The 10,370-nt window shown below is 37.5% G+C and overlaps 1 long non-coding RNA gene across 1 annotated transcript; it reads right to left on the bottom strand.

The window, feature by feature from the left end:
* Positions 1–5,968: 5,968 nt before the first annotated feature.
* LOC122005662 lies at positions 5,969–8,989 on the bottom strand. The gene is made up of 4 exons (XR_006118451.1): positions 6,555–8,989; positions 6,419–6,456; positions 6,205–6,237; positions 5,969–6,117 (listed from the first exon to the last, which is right to left on the bottom strand). It is a non-coding gene; the product is annotated as an uncharacterized LOC122005662 (long non-coding RNA).
* Between the last annotated feature and the right edge of the window lie 1,381 nt (positions 8,990–10,370).

Here is a 10,370-nt window from a genome sequence, read left to right as displayed (position 1 = left end):
ATGCATTGCTGAATGTTATATTGCTGAAGAAGCTGTAGAGTTTTGCTAAGAATTTCTATCTAATATGAACACGATATGTCACGCCCCGGAGGAGTCCCTATCCAAAGAAATTTCGGCAGCATCTCCCCTGTACGGCGGACAATCTGAAACTTTCTACATATCCATATACCTCAGCCACATGCGGCTGGAATAATAACAGTAAATAAACAATCACCCACCCAGTTTATATAATAAGTAAACAGAATAATAATACCCTGACTCGAAATCAACCCTACTCAACTACACTCGTAAAGCCCAAATCCGACGATAAGATCAACTTACCTCTTCTGCCGTCTAGGCAGGCATGTAGTAGAACAAATCTAAACCATACGAAAATCCATCGATCATAAGAATCGATACAATATCCAAATCCTCAAACAGAATAAGTCTAACACAGTCTAAATAACAAACCAAAAGATAAAAACAGCTTGTGGTCTGCAGGGGACTAGCAACTGGAACTCTCTCCTGACAGCATCAACCTGAAAAATAACAACAATGGAGGCAGGGTGAGTCCAACACTCAGCAGGTACAACTGATATACAAAGTAGGGAAATAACACCTAGCACTAATCATGCGTACAGTCTCCTGATATAAGAAAGATAAAAATGCATCTGAAGTAAACAAGAGAGAAACTGTACTAACCAGGACCTGGGTATAAGGACGAACAGTCCGAGTGATATAGAAATCCTGTATGCATGTCAAACATAGGTATCCAAACAATATGCAACATATAAATGCAGCAAACACAAACACAAGCAATAAATGCATCATGCATATGATGCCAATGATGCGTCCTGGTCACCCCTGACGTCAGTCGATCATCTCACACAATAGTGAGGCCGAGTGGGTAGGGCTGTGACAACCGTGCACTCTGTCGTCACTACTCCTGATGAGTGACCGAGTGGACGGGATGCTGTCGGAGTACACCTATCCTCCTACCCAAAATCATAAATGGGGGAGCGCAATGCTCTCATCTCCCGGTACACAATGACGGGGAGGAATCCCTGCCGGATAACACGTTGTGTCACACTACCCATGAGCGGACCAACGGTGCCTAACAGAGTCCCTGCTGCAACACACTCTGTCTGAATCGACCACTAACCCATGAGTGGTGGTGTGTGCAGATCCATGTAACTTGCCATGTGCTCAACAATAATGGAGCAAACTATCGCACAGCATGCAATCATGCAAATGGTGCATGGCACTAACCACAAAATATCCTGACCTAATCCATATATATATAAAAGTGCATCATAGGTCAACGAATCAAATCAAAGGTACACAGAAGGTATAAAACCTAGGTCCTGAACATGGTGAAGCATGGTATATCACTACCCCTATAAACATGTATCAACAGGTAAGGAATACATGAGATACAAAAACAAGCAATCAATCAATCATGTAACAAGTATCGGGTAGTGATTAACCGGAACAAATAAGAACATAATTAATGCAACTTGTTAAATTCACTACTATCTATATCAAATGACATAAGTCAAAAGTACCCGCCTCCAATAAGAAAGGTCCAATCAGTCCAAATCCGGACGTCGAAAAACTCGTTCCGTGTCAAGGTCCTGTGATAAATCCTACAATTTAGCTAAGTATAAACAAATAGCTAAATAAATTCCTAATACATCGACCATCTAGGGTTAGTTTCATTAACCCTAATTACACCATCATCAAAATCAACCAACATATTTAATTGTATTCATTAAGCCTTACCTCTGGATCAAACAAAAGGAAGATTAGTGCTCTCTCTCCAACAAGGTCTGCAAAGGAAGTCACCATATAAGGTCTACACAGGATTTAATATAATTAACCCTATGCTTACATAACAAAAGTAATACCAATAGCTCAGACCATCGAAATCATCCAATTCATCTTCCCAAACTCACCTCAACAGATTCCAAATTCTTCAGCCGAGACCTCCTTGCTAAAGTTTTCCCCACAACGCACAATGCTTCGCTAGAAACTCTTCCTCACAGCCGTGATTTCTAATCCACAATAGGTAAAATTCTTCACTGAACAGATCACGTACGAAGATCAATAATGGAGATTATTAATTCAACAAGGCATTCAAATATAACCTACTTCCATAATCCATCTACTAACCTTACTGATCTCCAACACCTTCAATCCGTGACCTAGCCACAAGGAAGGTGGAAGACAAAAATCCTCAGAGCCCTACTATCCCGTTCACTCCAGTGGTCAGAGGACTAGGGCACAGGGAAGGTAGCCAAGTCGGATCTGGTGGTCGGCGCGACTCTGTACAACGGCAGCTCTCGGTTCACAGCGATCTAGGGTAGAGTGGTGTTGAAGAAAACCTCGGCGGAATCACGCAAGAAGAGAGGAGATTGGCATGTTCCCTTGCAACCCTCGGCTGGTCTGAGAAGAGCTCAACGTCGGCGCTAGGGCACTCCTCTGAGGGGTAGCCGGCGACGGTGCTAGGGAAAAAAGGGTGTCGTCGCCGTGAGAGACAGAGAGTGCTAGGACACATGCGCGCCGGCAATGGATCGACGCTGCTCCGTTCGGCCTCCGGTTGTGGCGGCGCCTGGTGCGGCTCGAGGAAGAGAAGAAGGAGAGGAAGGAATCGGGAGAGGAAGTCGGTGCGAGGGAGGTTTAGGGCATGGTCCTTGGCGTTGAGATGAAGAGAAGGGGGAAGAAGGAACCGTCGGCCCGACGCTGGTTAGGGCAGAGAGTTCACATCGGGCACGCGGAGGGGGAGAAGTCAGCACGGTTCGGCGTCGAGGGAAGGAAACAGCGGGGGAAAAAGAAAATATAAGGTAAAGAAAATAGAAAAAGAAAATAAATAAATAAATCCAACTTTTCCTCGCTTAAATGGGGTAGCCAAAATAGGCTTTCCCGGGGCCCTGTTTTCATCCCCGTAAACTCGTCCATACGAACTCCGAAAAATTTACAAAAATTTCAGAAAATTTCCTATTAAATATTCGCCTATTTTCGGTATTTTACACGATAGGGATTCCATCAAAGCATCGTGAAACAATACTCACTAAGTCCTTGTCAGGTGCCAAGGTGCACTTCTGTTGTCACGATGAGTGGGAACAAGCACATCGTTATGTATTGGAAAATGAAGCTGAGGTTGATCCTTACATTGTGTAAGCTCTCTAGTTCAGTAATAATCTCCTAACATTGTTTAAAAAAATATCTGATTAATCTCTTCAAAATTTTTTGATTAGGGAACATATGACACACTTGAAGCAAAAATTTCCTATTAAAGGTGCAAAGTGGTTACAAGATAAGCACCACAGAAGTTTTATTTCTTGGTTCCATGAACATGTAAGTACCATAAATATTAGCATGTTTATTATTGAAAACAAGAACTTTAAGAATTTTAATAATTAAACCCCCTTATGATGAATTGTAGGTTACAAATACAACATCATATTCCTCCAATCAATTATCAGAAAAAGTGAAGCTGTTGGCAAATGGACCTAGCAAGCAAGTGCTAAAATGCTCTAGTTATATGATCGATGGGGTCACTTATTACACGAAAGAACGTGATAATATTACAGTTGTTCAAAACTCGAGTGTAAGCTTGCTCGCACAAACAATGCAAGTTGCAAGTTCAAAGGATAAGAATCTAATTATAACAGACATGATGTATTATGGTGTGATACAAGAAATATGGGAGCTCAATTACCATGATTTTCGAGTTCCAATGTTTAAGTGTGATTCGGTAGAGAATAACACTGGTATTAGAGTAGATGATAATGGGTTCACCTTGGTAAATCTTAAGAGAATGGGATTCAAATCCGACCCATTTATCTTGGGCACTCAAGCGAAGCAAGTATTTTATGTAGAAGACCCTCAAGATCCCACATGGTCTATTGTACTTTCAACTACAAATAGAGAGTATTTTGAATACATCACTGATGATAAGTTGGGAGATCCTTCAATCCACTACCAATGCTTCACAAAAGGGATGCCATCAATGAATATTGACGAAACTGATGACAATGAACCATCCTGTATTCGTGGAGATTGTGATGGAATTTGGGTTGATAAAGAGAATTTTTAGTTTGGTAACTTTATTTATGGGTTATATATGTGACTATTTACTTTATTTTGGTAACTTTGGTTCATTGTTTGGTAGTAGTTTTTTTTTAAATATACGAATGTTTACTTTGTTGTGATTTTGAATGATATGCTCTGCTCTATTTCAAATTCTCACTGTTATGACTAGGTTTTCGACACTATGAACACTAGAAAAAAGGCCCATTTAGCACGTGATGATGATAAGTATTGACACACAAATGCAAAAGACAAAGAACAAGATCAAAAAGAGGGTGCTGAGGATAGCCAGGACATAGGATCAGACGGGGCGACCCAAACAACAAGATCAAAAAGAGGTCGTACACAAATGAATAAGCTTGTTGTTCAAAGGGTTCAGGGAGTCAAACAAAGTGTCAAATTTAATGAGTATGGACAGCCAGTTGGCCAAAAGGCTTCTAAATTGCAAAGTTTTATTGGTGTGCTTGCTCGGGAAAAAGTTAATATTAATTATCACTCTTGGAAGCAAGTGCCGAATGAAGTTAAGAACATGATATGGGAATCCATCAATGTAAGTAACATGATACTTTCTTATGTGATGCATTTTTTTTCTTTTCTTTTATTTATATACTTAAGATATTTGTTTGTGTAGTTGACATACCAACCGGACCCAAAATGGAGGAATGGGTGTTTGATCTCTGCAAACACCAAGTGGCGTCAGTATAAAACTCACCCCACCAGGACATTCATCCAGCCAAATAGAAATAATCCGAAGCTTCTCAATAAGGTACCTCAAGGGCATTGCATTTCACGTGAAGATTGGAGTCACTACAAAAAAAATTATTTTTTGCGACGAATTTAGCGACGAATTTTTAAAATAAATTCGTTGTAAAAAGTTTTTGCGACGAAATCTGCGACGAATATTTTTTGTCACAGAAAAGTCGTCCCTATATATTTGCAACGAAAAAATGAAATTCGTCGCAATGCCTGCGATGAAAATAAAATTCGTCGCAAAATTAGTTGGAAACATAGTAAGATTAGAAAACGAGGATCTGCGACGAAGATATAATTTGTCACAAAAGTTGCAATGAATTTTCATATTCGTTGCTACTTTTTGCGACGAAGATAATAATTCGTCGTAAAATTTGGGACGAATTATATTTTCGTCGCAAAATTAATTGGAACACCACAAAATTTAGAAACTCAAATCTGCAACGAATTTTGAATTTTGCGACGAATCTGAAAATGTGTCGCAGAATCTGCGACGAATCCAGAAATTCGTTGCAGATTTTTGCAACGAATCGGAAATTCGTCCCAAACATTTGCAACAAATCAGAAAATTCGTCACAAAATCTGCAACGAATCTGAAAATTCGTCGCCAAATCTGCAACGAAGTTTCATATTCGTCGCAGATTCTACGACAAATTTTCAAATTTGTTGCAAATGTTTGCAACGAATCCAAAAATTCGTCGCAGAATCAACAAGTATATTTTCAATTATGAGTCTTGCAACGAAAAGAATGTCGTCATAAAATTTATCACAAATGCGACGAATTTCTAAATTTGTCGCAGATTCTGCAACAAATTTCAAAATTCGTCGCAAAAATCTGCGACAAATATGAAAATTCGTCGCAGATTATATCACTGTACAATACAATAATTTTACAACGAAAATATTTTTGTCGCAATATTAATTCCAAAATATAATAAAAATGATCCAGAATTATTTAATTTTTATATTCAACCTGGATAATACAAAAATATCTATCAAATTCATGCACATCGTTTATAACATATCATATCTAACAAAATTAAATGATATATTAAACCAAATCACAATTTATACATCAAATCCAAACATCATAAAATATCCATAAAATCCAAACATTTTCATACATCAAAATGCAAACATCATCTAATATCCATACAATCCAAAACATTTCATACATCAAAAAGGTCTAATATCCATACAATCCAAATATCATAAGAAGTTTTAAACTATCCATACATCAACAAATATCCAAACATCACTAAATCTTCTCCATCTTCTTCGAATATTCTTTTTTTCCTGCATCAAAATAAAGATACAAATAATATCAATGATTATAAAGAAAGAAATTACTATATATGAACACCAAAAATAAATCTTACTTACTCCGACATTGATTTTCATTGCAGTTGACCAATCCTGTTTCAAACAAATTAACAATATTAACAAAAAAAGAAACGTTTACAATCAAATAACTAATGTTCAAAAATACTAATTGTGAGATAAAGAATATTCATACAAGAAAGTGTTGGTTCGAAATGTTAGTTGAAAATTAGTAAGCAACAAGTCAAAAAATGAGAAAATAATAGAAGAAAAATACCTGATGACACCAACCAAGGGAAGCTGAGCTACTGATCTCTTCAACAAAAAGTGTCAGTTCAAAATGTTAGTTGAAAATTAGAAAGCGCAGTATCTTCATAATTTCACATGCATTTGTCGAAAAATTAATAACATACCTTTGCAACAAAACTTGGAAAGGCTGATGACGTATGATAAAGAATATCCACATAAGAAATATGATTTGAGACAACTGCATATGACTTTTCAAATTCATTGACCTAATTTCAAAAATTATGGAGTTTAGAAAAATAATATAAGATTTACATCTAATGTTCTATAGAGGTTCCTACATCTGAAAGAGGAAAATCTCCAAAGCATGAAGAGTTATATTTGTTTAAAAGACCAGTTCAATGATTTACATCAAGAAACATGGTTTTAGAATTTTGGTATCGAATAATAGGGGCGCGTAACAGCATGAACAGAACAAGAAACTTCGAAAATATTTCACCATCGCCTCATTTTGTTGTCACAAATTATCATTATTAAAAAGTTTGCATATACCTTTGGATCTATTTCACCATCTTCTCATTTGGTATCACCCTTCAGGAAAGTAAAAAAACTTACGCATGTAGGAGGTATTTCTTGATGATTTTTAAGTGAATTGATCACTAAGTTGTCATTAAAAACAATAATAATGCTGTTTAAGATGAATAAAAGGAACATTCAACATCATGAACTGAACAAGAAACAATAAATCAAGGGATAAAGAATGAATCAACAACTTAATTAAAACTTGGAGAGATAGTTCTAACCCAATCTGGTAATACGTCATTGTCGAGACTCATGTGACTCTCTTTGATCCAATAGAAACCAAACGTAAAGAGCATTGCTCTAGAGGCGAATCTCCCTCACTGCACAACCACCGCCCTCCTCCACCCTGTCATGTGAGCATAGTCCTCCTGGCCATTCTCCCAACTCGGAGGCGAGAACAGCGTGCAGAACCGGAAGATAAGGTAGTAAAGCACGGGTATCAACACCCTTGCAACCACGTGAATCGGCACCAGCGTCACCGCCGCGATCCCTAACTTGACCTTCTACATCGCAGGAAACTGCCCTAGGCCCATTACACCATAGGCGTCCCGCGCCTGCCGAGAGCTAGGCGCGGCCTCCGGTGGCCAGCCAGCGCCTGGGGCAGCCTCCCGCGGTCGGCCAGAGCCAAGTGCGGCCTCTCGCAGCCTACCTAAGCCAGGCACGGCCTCCCGCGGCCGGACAGCGCCAGGCGCGGTCTCCCGCGGCCGGCCAGAGCCAGGTGCGACCTGCCAGCGCCAAGCGAGGGCTCCCGCGGGCGGCCAGTGCTAGCAACGGCCTCCTGCGGCAGGAGAGAGCCAGCTGCCGGCGGACGAATGCCGGAAGACCCGTCGGAGAAGGAAAAGAGGTATGAAGAGGACGGGAATCACCTCCACGCGTCGTCGCTGCCAAGGCAAATTAGGGCAAAGGGGAAAGGAACGGGTGAGTTAAAAAGTTAGGTTTTTCTTTTTTGCCACATAGATTAATTCGTTGTTAGATTCGTAGTTGAATCTGCGACGAATTTTGAAATTCATTGCTGATTTGCAACGAATTTTGAAATTCGTTGCTAATCTGTGACGAATTTTGAAATTCATCGCAAAAGTAATTCTTTTTTAAATATATAAATTTAGTTTTTCATTGAGACATTTATAGAGCTCGGAATTAAATGAAATCAGTTCCTAAGAATTCCTATAAATCCGCTAATTTTATAAATCTCTTCAAACACTAATTTTACCTGACCGGTGATTTTTTTTACGCGAAGGTGTACAAAAATTGTTAATCACATTTAAAAAAATCAACGATCTCAATATATTGGGTAAAATTAATATTTGAAGCTATCTTTATAATCAGGAGATTTATAGCAACCCATGGAAACTTGTTTCATGTCATTCTGATCTCTCCAGGTATCTCAATCGGCTTCGGAAAGTTTATTTTTTAAAAATAACAATGGTCAATTCAGCGACAAGTTTCAAAATTCGTCGAAGAATCTGTGACGACTTTCAAAATTCGTCGCAGAATCTGCGACGAGTTTCAAAATTCGTCGCAGAATCTGCGATGAATATATAAATTCGTCGCAAAATCTGCAACGAATTTTTAAATTTGTCGCTGATCTGCGACGAATGTCAAAGTTCGTCGCTGATTTGCGACGAATTTCAAAATTCGTCGCAGAATTGACCCCTTTTTTTATATAAATTTAGCATTTCCAAAGCTGGTTGAAGTACCTAGAAATCTCGGAATTAGATGAAACCAGTTCCTGTAGGTTCCTATAAATCTCTTGATTTTATAAATCTCCTCAAAAACTAATTTCAACCAACCGGTGAATTTTTTTAGCACCAAGGTGTGCGAAAATTGTTAATCGCATTCAAAAAATCATCAATCTCAATATATGGGGTAAAATTAATATTTGAGACAATCTTTATGATCATAGGATTTATAGCAAACTATAAAAACTTATTGTATATCATTCCAAACTCTATAGGTACATCAACTATTTTTGGATATTTCAAAATAAGCGTAACCTGTTAAATTACAACTTATTATTAAAATTTTTCTAAGTCTTACATGCATGTAATTGATTTAGCAATTGAAGAAAAAAATATAGTTATTCAAATTATTTTTTAGGGCCATTTTTATCACCTAATTGATTAGGTGATTTATAGAAACTCACACGGACTAGTTTCGTGTCATTCTAAACCCTCTAGATATGTCAACCGGCTTCGGAAAGGTTATTTTTAAAAAAAAAATAACAAATTCTGCGATTAATTTTGAAATTCGTTGCAGAATCTGTAATAAGTTTTGAAATTCATCGTAGAATCTGTGACGAATTTCAGAATTCGTTGCTAATCTGCGACGAATATCAAAATTCGTCGCAAAATAGACTATATATATATAAATTTAAGTTTTCTGAAGCCTGTTGAGGTACATAGAGAGCTCAGAATTAGATGAAACCAATTTCTATGGGTTTCTATAAATTCCTTGATTTTATAAATCTCCTCAAATGCTAATTTTACTTGACCGGTAATTTTTTTAGCGCTAAGGTGTCTGAAAATTGTTAATCGCATTCAAAAAATCATCGATCTCAATATATTGGGTAAAATTAATGTTTGAGACTATCTTTATGATCAGGGGATTTCTAGGAACTCATAGAAACTTGTTTCATGTCATTCCGAGCTCTCTAGGTACCTCAATCGGCTTCGAAAAATTTATTTTTTTAAAAAAAATGATCAATTCTGCGACGAATTTCAAAATTCGTTGCTAATTTGCGACGAAATTCAAAATTCGTCGCAAAATTGACCCTTTTTAGATACATAATTTTAGCCTTTCCGAAGCCGGTTGAGGTACCTAGAGAGCTCGGAATTAGATGAAACCAGTTCCTATGAGTTTTTATAAATCCTTTGATTTTATAAATCTCCTCAAACACTAATTTTGCCTGCCCGGTGATTTTTTTAGCGCAAAGGTGTCCGAAAATTTTTAATCGCATTAAAAAATCATCGATCTCAATATATTGGGTAAAATTAATATTTGAGACTATCTTTATAATCAGGGGATTTCTAGAAACCCATAAAACTTGTTTCATATCATTCCGAGCTTTCTGAGTACCTCAACCAGCTTTGGAAAGTTTATTTGTTTAAAAAAAATTGATCGATTCTGGGACAAATTTTTGAAATTTGTTGTAGAATTTGCGACGAATTTTGAAATTTGTCGCTGATCTGCGACGAATTTCAAATTTCGTAGCTGATATGCAAATATCAAATTTTTTTAAAATTAAATTTAAATATCTAAAAATAGGTAAATTCGCATATCAGCTACAAAATTTGAAATTCGTCGCAGATCAGCGACGAAATTCAAAATTCATCACAGATCTGTGACGAATTTCAATGTGCGTCGCAAATTCTGCGACAAATTTCAATATTCGTCGCTGATCT

Source organism: Zingiber officinale, chromosome 1A (genome assembly GCF_018446385.1).
Source record: "Zingiber officinale cultivar Zhangliang chromosome 1A, Zo_v1.1, whole genome shotgun sequence".
NCBI lineage: Eukaryota > Viridiplantae > Streptophyta > Magnoliopsida > Zingiberales > Zingiberaceae > Zingiber > Zingiber officinale.
Note: the sequence above shows the minus strand (reverse complement) of the source record. Positions and strands in the feature narration are given on the sequence as shown.